General features: G+C 39.5%; 1 non-coding gene across 1 annotated transcript; it reads right to left on the reverse strand.

Moving 5' to 3' along the window:
- Positions 1–14,373: 14,373 nt before the first annotated feature.
- Positions 14,374–14,480, reverse strand: LOC132425214 (U6 spliceosomal RNA). The gene has a single exon (XR_009519403.1). It is a non-coding gene; the product is annotated as a U6 spliceosomal RNA (small nuclear RNA).
- Positions 14,481–14,717: the final 237 nt, after the last annotated feature.

Below are 14,717 nucleotides of genomic sequence, written 5' to 3' on the forward strand. Positions count from 1 at the left end.
TTGTAGGTCACCTGAGGGCTCTGTTCTTCACTCGGACAGGATGGGGTTAGCATCGCAGCTGATTAGCGGGGAGGGAGGGGTACGGAATGCCGTGCGAGCCTGATGTAGTAGAAGCCAGCATGACGTTGCAATAGCCGGAGGTGCGCCGTGTGTTCTTCTGGGGAAATTGTTCCTGGATCACAGGACCCTGGCAGTTGTGGGCTGCATAGGCTCCCAGGAGGGGCAGTGTGGATAGTGACCCATGCTTGCACACAGGCTTCTTGGTGGCTACAGCAGCAGCCTTAGTGTCTCATGCCCATCTCTGGTGTCCGCACTGATAGCCACGCCTCGCGCCCATCTCTGGAGCTCGTTTAGGTGGTGCTCGGAATTCCTCTTCTCGTGTGCCCCCAAACAGTGGTCTCTTGCCTCTTAGGCAGTTCCAGACTTTTTCCTGGACTCCCTCCCAGCTAGCTGTGGTGCACTAGCCCCCTTCAGGCTGTGTTCACGCAGCCAACCCCAGTCCTCAACCAGTCCCCACCTGCACCAGCAGGTGAGCAGACAAGCCACTCGGGCTGGTGAGTGCTGGTTGGCACCGATCCTCTCTGAGGGAATCTCTCTGCTTTGCCCTCTGCACCCCTGTTGCTGCATTCTCCTCCGTGACTCCAAAGCTTCCCCCCACCCTCCACCCATCCCCCGTCTCAGCCAGTGAAGGGCTTCCTAGTGTGTGGAAATCTTTCCTCCTTCACAGCTCCCTCCCTGAGGTGCTGGCCCCATCCCTATTCTTTTGTCCCCGTTTATTCTTTTTTCTTTTGACCTACCCAGGTACGTGGGGAGTTTCTTGCCTTTTGGGAGGTCTGAGGTCTTCTGCCAGTGTTCAGTAGTTGTTCTGTAGGAGTTGTTCCACATGTAGATGTATTTCTGATGTATTTGTTGGGGGGAAGGTGATCTCCACTTCTTACTCCTCCACCATCTTGAAGATCTTGACCTGTTATGGCCTACTTAATTTCAGTTGCTACAATTCAGGCCTTAGAAATGTAAGAATTGGACTTACACATTTATTTTAATATTTGGTTCAATGATATTTTTTTGCTAGAACATATCATTTGTTTTCTTTCTATCACTTTCTTTCTTAGTCATCTTAATCCATTAATAGATGGACCAATCCTTTCTTCATAAAGAAATTTAAGCAGTGCCATTTCTTCACAAAGAAAGGTCATTGCTCTGGGAAGAACATTGCTCTTATTTCAGTCTTACTAGCTAATTTCCAGCCATGACTTTCATCATCTCATATGTGTATAGACACAGGGTACTGAGTCACTGATTGTGGATTGACTATGTAATTGTCCTTCATAGTGACATCTATCTGGTGTTGTCAAAACTTGGCAATCCACTCTCTTCATAAACCCTAGGTGGTTCTCTATCATTTTACAGGTAAAAATAAAGGTAATTCCTAGGCAAATCTCTGACCACCCAAGATATTTTACTTCTTGGGTTTACTCCCCTGAACTCCATGGTAGAAACATGGTTGAAACCATGAGTCGCAGCTTTTTGGTAAATCTCTTAGGGGTGTGAGATACCTAAACTAAAATTCAGGACCAAGTGGATTTGGGCTGCTGAAAAAGAAAGAATGACTGTGAGGCAAAGTACCTAGAGTAAGATGTACATACATTTTCATTTCTGTGTACCTGTAAATGATACCCAGAGGACAGCTCTTTAACTTGTCCCCACGTTAGGGGTAAGCCTTGTTTACCTCCAGTATAAATCATCACTCTTATGGTTTTGGCCATTTTGCAGAAATTATATTTTCCCTCTTGTTTAGAGACGGCTCCACTGTAGTACCTTCCCTTGATTGCAGAGATTGTGGGAGCTATGATTCTGGTGCCATTTACCTTCTCATTTCAGGAAAACTTATCCCCTGTGATAAGGAAGAAACTTGAAGATTTCACGTGAATTTTTCTAATGCCCTGTGCTTTCTATATTTGCATACTCATGCTGTGCCTTCCTCAGCTCTGACTGAGTAACTCTCCCTACTCTTAAAGGACCAGATCAAAATGCCTCTGTCCTCAGGCAGCCTTTGCCAACCCTCGCCAAAAAAATCAATCTCTTCCTTGACTCTTCTAGCTCTAAGTTTATGCCTCTTCTAAAGCATGGATAATGGTTTCGTAGCCCAAGAGCAGCTCATTCCCAGGAAAGGTCTCAACTTTTTCTGCATTGCAGGCAAACTCAAAGTGAGGATAATTACGTTTGACCTTATATTCCCCATGGAGCCCGTCAGAGTGCCTTGCATGTAATAGGTTCTCAATAACTGTTGAATTAAATTAGATTACATTTTATAAATGTTTGTAAGAGAACATTGCCTTACATGGCTTACAAAAAGAATCTGTTGGGATAAAAATAGACAAATAAGAACTTAAGTTGAAGGGTTACATGTTACACAGTGAGGTTGTGTCATTTTGGATTTTTGGAAAACCTCTCGAATTTATGCTTCCTAAAGATCCTGCGGCTTTAGCATTTTACCCACAGGCTAAAAGGCAATCAGAATGGATATTGATAAAATGGAATATTTTTATCCATGCTAATCAGCCTGGCTCTGGCCAAATTTTTGGCCTTCAGTATGTGCTGCTGAGTAATGTCAGACGCTCACAAGTACACACACTGACATTTACAAGGCATGAGATGGGCTCAGCCAAGTTCAGAAACACAACACCCCCCCTTTTGATTGGTTCACCAGAACTTCCTCAGATACATTTAGTCTTTGCTACTAGAGGAACTGACAGGCTGCTGGTACCAAGTGAATTTCCATTCATTTCTTCACTCCAGGAAATAACATTTGCATATGAGGGTCAGGTACTCTGTGAAGTTTTGGATTCATGAGGTTACACGTCTAACTGTGTGAAGGGGACCTTGGGCTGCTCTGGCATTGGCACTAAGAGAAGCTGCACGTAGGGCTTGAGCTGTTTTAGAACCTCTGATGTGGGATTCGTAGAAATGAAAGTGAACAGGACTGCACTCCAAACATGTCCTGGATGATCTTAGAAAATGCCAGATAAAAATCCAAGAGGCCTACTTTCTTCTTTCAGAAAAAATACTATCCTATAAAGATAAAAAAAAAGCGCTACTTTACTTTCGTGCTCCATAAGAATATCAGAATATATTTAGTAAAGTGTAATTCCACTGCCTTTTTTAGATGGATCCCACCAGGCAGGATCATAGCTCCCCGACCAGGGATTGAACTGCACCTCCTGCAAGTGGAAGCACTGTGTCTTAACCACTGTACCTCCAGGGAAGTCTGAGGCTCTGTCTTTAGATGGGGTAGATGCACTCAGGATCATGGAAGCATGTGTCTCTAATTGAAACACTTCCTTTTTTTATAATAGAAGAAAATATGTATCTATATTGCAAGAATAATAATTTTCTAGACTTGTTTCTGGAAGAATCTTCAAGGTCATGATGATGATAATGATTTTTATTGACCACTTAGATTACTTCTGTTTTTTTATTATTATAATAATGCTATTAAGAGCATCTTTATATGTAAATCTTAGTCTACATTTCCTATTATTTCCTTTATATAGATTCTCTCTCTCTCTTTTTTTCTGAAGCTTCAAGATTATTACAGGGCATTTCTATGTCCAAGTTATGATTGGAACCCAGTCTCACAACTAACTTAAAAATGTCTTCTAAGGACTTTATGACATCAGAGACAAGGCACAGCCTGGGGAGGGGTTATTTACTGAAAAAGCAGCTGTTTATTTGGTCCTTTTAACTGTCATGAGGATCAGAGGATTCATTCCTGGTTGTTGAGATGACCCAGGTAACCAGACTGGTGATGCTACTTTCAGTTATTTCAAATTCTATTTGTTTCAGCTCTGTAAGAGTGAACTTTTTTGCTTAGCCTATTTACTGGCAAATGGGAGCTGAGAAAATGTTGATTAGAAACTGGTTTCAGGAGTTAAATGCAACAATTTAATTTTAGAGATTAAAAAATTTGAGCGGGAACCAGTCATTTTCCAAATAAGATATCAGAAACTGTTCTTAGACTTAAAGAATTTTATGTTCTGTTCTATTTATTACTTTTCTATATCCTTTCTATGAACTAAAGTTTTTTAAACAAAACTTATGCTCATGGTGGTCATAAACAGAACAGAGGTGTTAAAAATTGGCTTTTTAATTTTTTCTGTTTAAGTCTTGAGTGTAACATCTCTCCGCTCTTAACTGATGGCTGGTTTTAGTCACATGATTTCGACAGGAAAAGGAAAAGAAACATATTTTTAGTCTACTCCTTCTAGAATAATCTCTGGTGGAGTTTTTAATTAGTGCATGGTACCTATAATAGTCTTCCTCTTTCAATCATGCTAAGCTCAACCAAGTCCCTTTGAACAGCAGATATTTTTACAAGCGTCATCCAAAATAAGGGCTCGTTCTTTTCAATAACATTTAAGCATTCGTAGGTCTGCTAGGAAGCCAACAACCCTTAGAAGTATTAGGTGAAGAGTGTCTCAGGATTTCCCTGTGTCAAGATAGTGAATTAATGTATCTTAAGACTCTATTTTTTTTTTTTTTTGCGGTACACGGGCCTCTCACTGTTGTGGCCTCTCCCGTTGCAGAGCACAGGCTCCGGACGCGCAGGCTCAGCGGCCATGGCTCACGGGCCCAGGCGCTCCACGGCATGGGGGATCTTCCCGGACCAGGGCATGAACCCGTGTCCCCTGCATCGACAGGCGGACTCTCAACCACTGCGCCAACAGGGAGGCCCCTTTAAGACTCTTTGAAGTCTCCAAACATGGCGAGTTTGGAAGAGCTGGCTGAAAAGTGGTGTAACTAAGAACTAAGGGTCGGCTACATTTCAGTTGTCAAGAAGTCTTTTGTTTTTTTATAAGAGAAACTGAACCAGATTCTAGTCTTAGCCCTGATACCAGTGAGCAGTAATGACCTGAAAGTTATGTAACTTCTCTGAGACTTTGTTTTCTAATCTGTAGAATGGGTTTGGCCTAGTAGACATCAATGGTTATTTCCACAGTTATTAATCTATTAAATTGTCATATACTGTACTGTGTTGTTCTATACAACATTGGTACACAAAGTGAGAGCCTTATAGCTAGAAATGAAAAAAATATTAAGGGAACCTAAAATAATACTTACTTAGAAAATTTTTTTTTTCCAAAGCGCATTCTATAAGATTTCCACGTGCTTTTCTTTTTCTTAATTTCACATAATATATGCCTGAATCCCTTCATATATTAATGTATTTCTTCACTGGGTTTTAAATACTGTAAGTTCATACACTGTCTGTTTCAGAAATATTTACTTAGACATTAGTCCTTCTACCTTCAAGGTGAGAGTAGATTATCTACTTCTTAGCAAAGCAACAGTTCATTCAACCGAGTTAGTTAAAATAGCAGTGACAAAATGACTGACTTATTGATTATTTCTATTTCTCAACTAGTTATTTTTGTGTGTAAACATACAGTTTACTATTTTGTTAGAAATTATGCCAATTTTTGGAAGAAAACATCAATGTTATGAAGCCATAAAAACACCTTTGATGCTCTTGTAAAAGATGCACAATCTCTCTCTTGACATACTCTTTTCTAATTTCTTGGTAGACAGAGCAGTTAAATTGGCTGAGAGCCGTATCCTCTTAGCCATTCTCTGTTTTAATCATCTCGCTTCTGAAAATACCATCCTCTTGGTACTATGAACAGAGACCCTGTTATAACAGTAAGATTGCCTCTTAGAGGGTCACACTCTGAAAGTAAAGTTCAAGGTTGCCAAGTGCTTAAGAATATTGGTATTCACACCTCTTGACTGGAATCTTAAACTTAAAAAAATACTAATTTGTTTAGAGCAGTTTTAGGTTCATGACAAAATTGATAGGAAAAAAAGAGAGAGGTTTCCCATATACCCTCTGCCCCTACACATCCATAGCCTCATCTGTTAACAACATTCTCTACCAGAGTGGTATGTTTGTTATCACTGATGAGTCTATGTTGGGAGGTCATAATTATCCAAAGTCCATAGTTTACCTTACGGTTAACAGTCCTGTTTCAAAAATGAACAGATGATGCAAAATGAAAATAAATAAGGAAACACAAGCTTTAAATGATACATTAAACAAGATGAACTTTATTGATATTTATAGAACCTTCCATCCAAAAACAACAGAATACACTTTCTTCTCAAGTGCTCAGGGAACATTCTCCAGGATAGATCATATCTTGGGTCACAAATCAAGCACTGGTAAATTTAAGAAAATTGAAATCGTATCAAGTATCTTTTCCGACCATAATGCTATGAGACTAGATATCAGTTACAAGAAAATATCTGTAAGAAATACAAACACATGGAGGCTAAACAACACACTACTTAATAACCGAGAGGTCACTGAAGAAATCAAAAAGGAAATCAAAAAATTCCTAGAAACAAATGACAATGAAAACATAACAACCCAAAACGTAAGGGATGCAACAAAAGCAGTTCTAAGAGGGAAGTTTATAGCAATACAATCTTACCTTAAGAAACAAGAAACATCTCAAATAAACAACCTAACTTTACACTTAAAGCAATTAGAGAAAGAAGAACAAAAAACCCCCAAAGTTAGCAGAAGGAAAGAAATCATAACGATCAGATCAGAAATAAATGAAAAAGAAATAAAGGAAATGATAGCAAAGATCAATAAAATTAAAACGTGGTTCTTTGAGAAGATAAACAAAATTGATAAATCATTAGCCAGACTCATCAAGAAAAAAAAGGAGAATACTGAAATCAATAGAATTAGAAAAGAAAAAGAAGTAACAACTGACACTGTAGAAATACAAAGGATCATGAGAAATTACTACAAGCAACTATATGCCAATAAAATGGACAACCTGGAAGAAATGGACAAATTCTTAGAAAAGCACAACCTTCTGAGACTGAACCAGGAAGAAACAGAAAATGTAAACAGACCACTCACAAGCACTGAAATTGAAACTGTGATTAAAAATCTTCCAACAAACAAAAGCCCAGGACCAGATGGCTTCACAGGTGAATTCTATCAAATATTTAGAGAAGAGCTAACACTTATCCTTCTCAAACTCTTCCAAAATATAGCAGAAGGAGGAACACTTCCGAACTCATTCTAAGAGGTCACCATCACCCTGATACTAAAACTAGAGAAAGATGTCCTTAAAGAAGAAAACTACAGACCAATATCACTGATGAATATAGATGCAGAAATCCTCAACAAAATACTAGCAAACAGAATCCAACAACAAATTAAAAGGAGAATACACCATTATCAAGTGGGGTTTATCCCAGGATTGCAAGGATTCCTCACTATATGCAAATCAATCAATGTGATATACCATGAAAAGAAATTGAAGGAGAAAAACCATATGATCATCTCAATAGATGCAGAAAAAGCTTTCAACAAAATTCAACACTCATTTATGATAAAAACCGTCCAGATAGTAGGCTTAGAGGGAACTTACTTCAACATAATAAAGGCTAAATATGACAAACCCACAGCAAACTTCGTTATCAATGGTGAAAAACTGAAAACTTTTCTTCTAAGATCAGGAACAAGACAAGGTTGCCCACTCTCACCACTATTATTCAACATAGCTTTGGAAGTTTAGCCACAGTGATCAGTGAAGAAAAATAAATAAAAGCAATCCAAGAAAAGAAGAAGTAAAACTGTCACTGTTTGTAAATGACATGATCCTATACATAGAGTATCCTAAAGATGCTACCAGAACACCACTAGAGCTAATCAATTAATCTGGTAAAGTAGCAGGATACAAAATTAATGCACAGAAATCTCTTGCATTCCTATACACTAATGACAAAAATCTGAAAGAGAAATTATGGAAACACTCCCATTTACAATTGAAACAAAAAGAATAAAATACCTAGGAATAAACCTACCTTTGGAGACTAAAGACCTTTATGCAGAAAACTATAAGACTCTGATGAAAGAAATTAAGGATGATACCAACAAATGGAGAGATATACCATGTTCTTGGATGGGAAGAATCAACATTGTGAAAATGACTATACTACCCAAAGCAATCTACAGAGTCAATGCAATCCCTATCAAACTACCAATGGCATTTTTCACAGAACCAGAGCAAAAAATTTCACAATTTGTATAGAAACACAAAAGACCCTGAATAGCCAAAGCAATCTTGAGAAAGAAAAATGGGGCTTGAAGAAACAGGCTCCCTGACTTCAGACTATACTACAAAGCTACAGTAATCAAGACAGTATGGTACTGGCACAAAGACAGAAATATAGATCAGTGGAACAGTATAGAAAGCCCAGAGATAAACCCACACACATATGGTCACCTTATTTTTGATAAAGGAGTCAAGAATATACAATGGAGAAAAGACAGCCTCTTCAATAAGTGGTGCTGGAAAAACTGGACAGCTACATGTAAAAGAATGAAATTAGAGCACTCCTTAACACCATACACAAAATAAACTCAAAATGGATTAAGGACCTAATTGTAAGGCCAGATACTATCAAACTCTTAGAGGAAAACATAGGCAGAACACTCTATGACATAAATCACGGCAAGATCCTTTTAGACTCACCACCTAGAGAAATGGAAATAAAACTAAAAATAAACAAATGGGACCTAATGAAACTTAAAAGCTAAGGAAACCATAAAAACATGGAAAGGCAGCCCTCAGAATGGGAGGAAATATTTGAAAACGAAGGAATTGACAAAGGATTAATCTCCAGCATTTACAAGAGCTTATGAAGGGCAATATCAAAAACACAAACAACCCAATCCAAGAATGGGCAGAAGACCTAAACAGACATTTCTACAAAGAAGATATACCGATTGCCAACAAACACATGGAAGGATCCTCAACATCACTAATCATTTGGGAAATGCAAATCAAAATTACAATGAGGTATCACCTCACACGGGTCAGAATGGCCATCATCAAAGAATCTACAAACAATAAATGCCTCAGAGGGTGTGGAGAAAAGGGAACCCTCCTGCACTGTTGGTGGGAATGTAAATTGGTACAGCCACTATGGAGAACAGTATAGAGGTTCCTTAAAAAACTAAAGATAGAATTACCTTGTGCCCCAGCAATCCCACTCCTGGGCATATACCCTGAGAAAACCGTAATTCAAAAAGAGTCATGTACCACAATGTTCATTGCAGGTCTATTTACAATAGCCAGGACATGGAAACTACCTAAGTGTCCATCGACAGATGAATGGATAAAGAAGATATGGCATATATATACAATGGAATATTACTCAGCTATAAAAAGAAATGAAATTAAGTTATTTGTAGTGAGGTGGATGGACCTAGAGACTGTCATACAGAGTGAAGTAAGTCAGAAAGAGAAAAACAAATACCATATGCTAACACATATATATGAAATCCCCCCCCGCCAAAAAAAGGTTCTGAACAACCTTAGGGGCAGGACAGGTTAAAGACAGAGGTAGAGAATGGACTTGAGGACACGGGGAGGGGAAAGCGTAAGCTGGGATGAAGTGAGAGAGTGGCATTGACATATATACACTACCAAATGTAAAATAGATAGCTAGTGGGAAGCAGCCGCATAGCACAGGGAGAGCAGCTTGGTGCTTTGTGACGACCTAGAAGGGTAGATAGGGAGGGTGGGAGGGAGACGCAAGAGGGAAGAGATATGGGGATATATGTATACATATAGCTGATTCACTTTGTTATACAGCAGAAACTAACACAATATTGTAAAGCAATTATACTCCAGTAAAGATGTTAAAAAAATGTGTCTATCCGTCCACAAGTGGATGACACTTCTGTTGTCTAGAGGGATTTTCTCTCTAACGTTTTCAGAATTACATAACTTAAAAATTCATTTTAAACCAGTAATGTGGTAGCAGTATTGTGACTGTAGAATGTAACTTCATTATGGACATTTCCTTTGAAGGTTAAATACAGTTGTGGTGTGTGTGTGTGTGTGTGTGTGTGTGTGTGTGTGTGTGTGTTTACGTGTTTACACAGGATCACCCAAAGTAAGCTAATGTGTAGTTTTATCATTACTCATGGGCTTGTAAGGTTTTAAACCCATTCTGTACAAACTGCAATACATCCTACATAGACTCAGAGAAGCTGTGCACAGGGGTCTGGTCAGCACTTTTACAGGTGAGCACAGTGGGGCTCAGCGTGGTTTAGTAGCTTGACCACAGTCACATGATCAGAAAGACGGAATGGGCTTCCCCACCTGGGTCTTGCAACATAGCACTGGGTTTACTGCCCTTCCTCATAAAGTTTTCCTCCCCAGGCCAAAGCAATTCCCTATATCCAAGCATATTTTCAATTTGTCTCTTCCCCCTTCACCTCCATATTGAAAGCATCAGCTACACCTGTAGACTCCATGGCCACAACATATGTGACAGATCCCTCTTGAAGTGTCCATCCTCATTACTAGTTGAAGGCATCTTCACATCCTGATGCACTCTTGCAAGTGATTTTTGACTGTGTATCCTGCTTCCTTCTATTCTCTGCTCCTTTAAACCTTTCTCCACAGGCAGGCTGAGTATTCTCTTCTCCTTCACACCTTTCTCCACAGGCAGCGAGGTGATTTTTATAATAGTCTTGAAGCCTTCCAAAAGCTTGTCTTCTCACCTACTGTAAAATCCCCATGTGTGGAATATTGCAGATCCTCCATGGGTTAGCCTGCCTGGCTCTCAGACCTCTGTCCTCCACCCTCTCCCTCCCCTTCTTCACTTCTAACAGTGGGGCTTCTTTGTGCTCTTCAAGCAAGTCGAGATGCTTCCCTCCCTCAGGGTTTTTGTACGGGCTCTTACATTTTTCTGGAATGCTTTCTGTAATTCCATAGAATTTCATATAGTGAGATTAAATTTTTAGATTGGCTCTAGCTTAATATTACCTCTTTCCGACAGCCCAATATAAAACAGCTTCTCAGACACTTTCTATCACATCACTCTACTGTGATTCTCAACATAGCTATTTTATAAGCTATCCTTATCACACATACATTCCTTTATTTTAAACGTCTATTTTCTGTTGATCTTCTTCATATCAGCATGTATGGTGGTGAGCAAGGCTTTGCTTATCTTATTCACCTCTGCTTTCTCAGTGCCTAGCAATATTTATGAATGAACACAGGGGTGATGCTAGGTCTAATTTTTCCTGTTTAATACATCATGCTTTCTCGTTATAATCCAGCTTACTGAAATGACAGGCGTTCACCCCGTGGCGAGGAATGAGGACTCTGAAGGCAGATGTACACGGCCCAAATCCAAGCTCGATTAGTCACTAGCAGGGGAACTTTAGACAAGTGAGTTTCTCAGAATCTCAGTGTCCTCCTCTGTAAAATAGAGAGAGCTAATAATAGTATCCACCTCATGGAGTTGTTGAGACAAACGTGTAAACATGGCAACAATGATAAAGTACAGAGAACCCTGCCAGCCACATAGTAAACCCTTATGTGTCAGCTGTTCTTACTGTAGGATGTGTATATATAATCTAGGTCATATAGTTTTGTTATATATAAAAAACAGGACATTTATATTCTTTTATTACTTATATATATCTACATTATAGACGTAATGTTAGCTATTTTTCTTATTATATTATTTGATAGAGTAGCAAATAGAAAGTGTTACAAGATTTGTGAAATACCATAAAATAGATGCCAGCCAGCCACTCTTTTCTTAGCTGGCTCTGTTACAAGATTCAGATAGGTGCCGCCTGGTAGCCAGCCTTCCTTCCTTCTTTCCTTCCTCCCTCCCTCCTCACCCTCCCTTTGTCTCTCTATTTCAAATAGCTTTTATTTATTTATTGTAAGAACACTCAACATGAGGTCTACCCTCTTAACATTTATTGAAGTGCACAACACAGCACTGTTAACTATAGGCACGATGTTGTACAGCAGATGTCTAGAACTTAAAACTCTGTGTAACGGTTTTGATGAAGTTAACACCTCCGGTAGAACGTGCAGTTAGACAAACTTCCTAAAGGTGACAGCAGAGGTCTAAGGTTTGGAAAAAGCTCCAGGGTCCTTGCAGACACCCTGTATTATTTGAAGGGGGGAGAAAAGTTATCCCATGGGTCTGCTTTCGTATCTTAAAATTCCCTTTCATTATTATTGCTGGGAAGGGGTGTGTCATGGTATTTCGGGAAGCTTCCCTAATGCAAATATATCTGGGAGGCGGGAGCTTTCTGTTATTCATCAAAACCTCAGGCAAAATGAGAGCACTGGTGCATTAATAGGATGCAAGGAAGTGGAACTGGGGGTGGACGTGAGATAGCGGCGGGTAGCAGGAAGAAAAAGGCTTGGGTTTGGGCGCGTCCCAGAACGCCTTGATCTGCAGGGAGGGGCACAGCCAGGAAAAGCCAGAGCTGAACCCTCTCTAAATCACGGGGCCAAGCAGTTCCCTCTTGGCCGGGTCTAAGGTTTGAACACCTAGAAAAACGTCATTTATAAAGTTTAAATAACATGTAGATTCCACAGTGTTTATGTGTACATATCAGGTTCTCTGTATTTATTAGAGATCAGAGGAGTAATAAAATGGATGAAGGAGACCAGGAATATTGTCAAGGGTTCAGATAGTAGTGACTCTTTGCAATTAAATGTGAAGTACTTAGTATGCACCACTAGAGAGCGGTATTACCCCACAAAATGTTTACACCAAAGGTTCCATCTTGTAAGCTAAGTGGACCGCCTACTACCACGCGTGTTTCCCGTTTGTAGCAGTGATTGGAATTATGCCTATAAGGAGCAATTATTCTTTATTTGCACTTTTTTCCATAAATGAAAAATACACCTTTTTCTGGGTTGTTGTTGCTAATAGTGGCTGCTTTAGGTATACTTCAGTTGTTGTCTGGGATTATTAGATGGGGGCCTAAATGTTGTATTGTCTGTGACTCTATGCATTTTATGATTCAAAATTATCAGCGAAAAAAACAACAACAACTAAGCAACATGTGAACTGATGTCTAAAACCCTCACGGCCAGAATATATCAACTGCTGCAAAATTGCAAGACAAAATAACATAAAACTGTTTGGTTCATAATTTACTCTTTTTGATTTGCAGTCTATGGCTTTTCCTAATAGCATAAAACAAAATGGTTACAAAATATCATTCATATGGTTTACGCATTTTATAACCATTTGTGTATAAAACAGCCCTCTGTAAGTGCATTTAGGGGTTGAAGAGTTTGCCAAGGTGATTATCAAATAAGATAATGTATGTAAACTATCTAGCTCAAGTTGTACACATAGCAGGGATCATAAAAAATGGAGGCTGCTGCTCCATTTATTAAGAGAAATAATAGATTAGGGAATAGGTACAACAGTCCTTTAATAGGTACAACAGGATCAGCCAAACAGTGAAATATCAGGCCGATGCTTTAGTGGAAACCACTATATCAGGGCAGGAAAAACAACAAAACATTCTATCTTCAAGAGACACTCCAGACCACAGTGTTCAGCAATGAACCGTTAACACCTCTTGAGAATAGCAAATCCATATTTTTCTATTTTGCTCGATTTGGATTAAATCTCCAGGGAAAACTTAAAAGAACACTTCTGGGGGCAGTTTTTGCTGGCATCTGCTGAGCGTCTGGTTTCTTGGACAGCTTCAAAGCAATAGAATATTTGGTAGCCATAGTGACATTGCAGCTTCAAGACACTATTGGACTGTATAGAGCATAAGAGGCAAAGATGAGTGGCCTTAATGGCTGGGATCATCCAATTTTCACCGTCTTCTCTTGTTTTAGACTTCTTCCTCCTCCTAGTAGGTATAGATGGGGCGAATTCCTTAAGTAAGGTCTCTTGTTTGGACCACTTTAGACTCTAGCCATTCTTCAAGCTTTTTCCTCCCTCCCTCCCTCTCTTCTTTCCTTCCTTCCTTCACCTCCCTCTCTCCCTTCCTTTTTTCTTTCTGGGCATCCTAATGCCTTGTTTCTTATTATATTCTCTTCATTTTAGATCCAAACATTAGAAGCAAATACTTTATTTAACCTATTTCCTGTTATGGAATGAATTGTATCCCCTCTTTCCATATACATGTTGAAGTCCTCAATCCCAGTAGCTCAGAATGTAACTCTATTTGGACAGGTCTTTAAAGAGGTATTTAAGGTTAAATGAGGTCATCAAGGTGGCCCTAATCTAATGACTGATGTCCTTATAAAAAGACATTAGGACACAGACACACAGAGGGGAGACCCTGTGAAGACACGGAGAAGACGGCCATCTATAAGCCAAGGAGAGAGGCCTCAGAAAAAAAAAAAAAAACCTGCTGACATCTTGATCTTGGACTTCCAGCCTCCAGAACTGTGGAACAATAATCTTCTGTGGTTTAAGTGGCCCAGTCTGTGGTACTTTGTTACAGCCGCCCTAGCAAATGAATACATCCCCTTAGAATATACATAAATAATGGAACACTTCAGGAATTTGTGCCTCATCCCTGCTCAGGAGCCGTGCTGATCTTCTCCATATCAGTCTAATTTTAGTATATGTGCTCCTGAAGATAGCACTCCCTGTAGATTCCTTAACCCCCAAATTTACCAAAGTTTTTTTTTTTTTAAAACTGGGCTTTGCTGGAGTTAGGGTCTCACCCCTGCTGTGGCCACATCCCACCCATTGCTGCCCACTTAGCAGTTGCATGAGTGCGAGCCGACACCGAATCACAGTATTTCTGAGCAGTTTCAGGGCCCCTCTACTAGGTACAGCATGTTGATTCACTTTCAAATTTAACATCACCACATGTGCAA

The sequence above is a fragment of the Delphinus delphis genome, chromosome 4, assembly GCF_949987515.2.
Source record: "Delphinus delphis chromosome 4, mDelDel1.2, whole genome shotgun sequence".
NCBI lineage: Eukaryota > Metazoa > Chordata > Mammalia > Artiodactyla > Delphinidae > Delphinus > Delphinus delphis.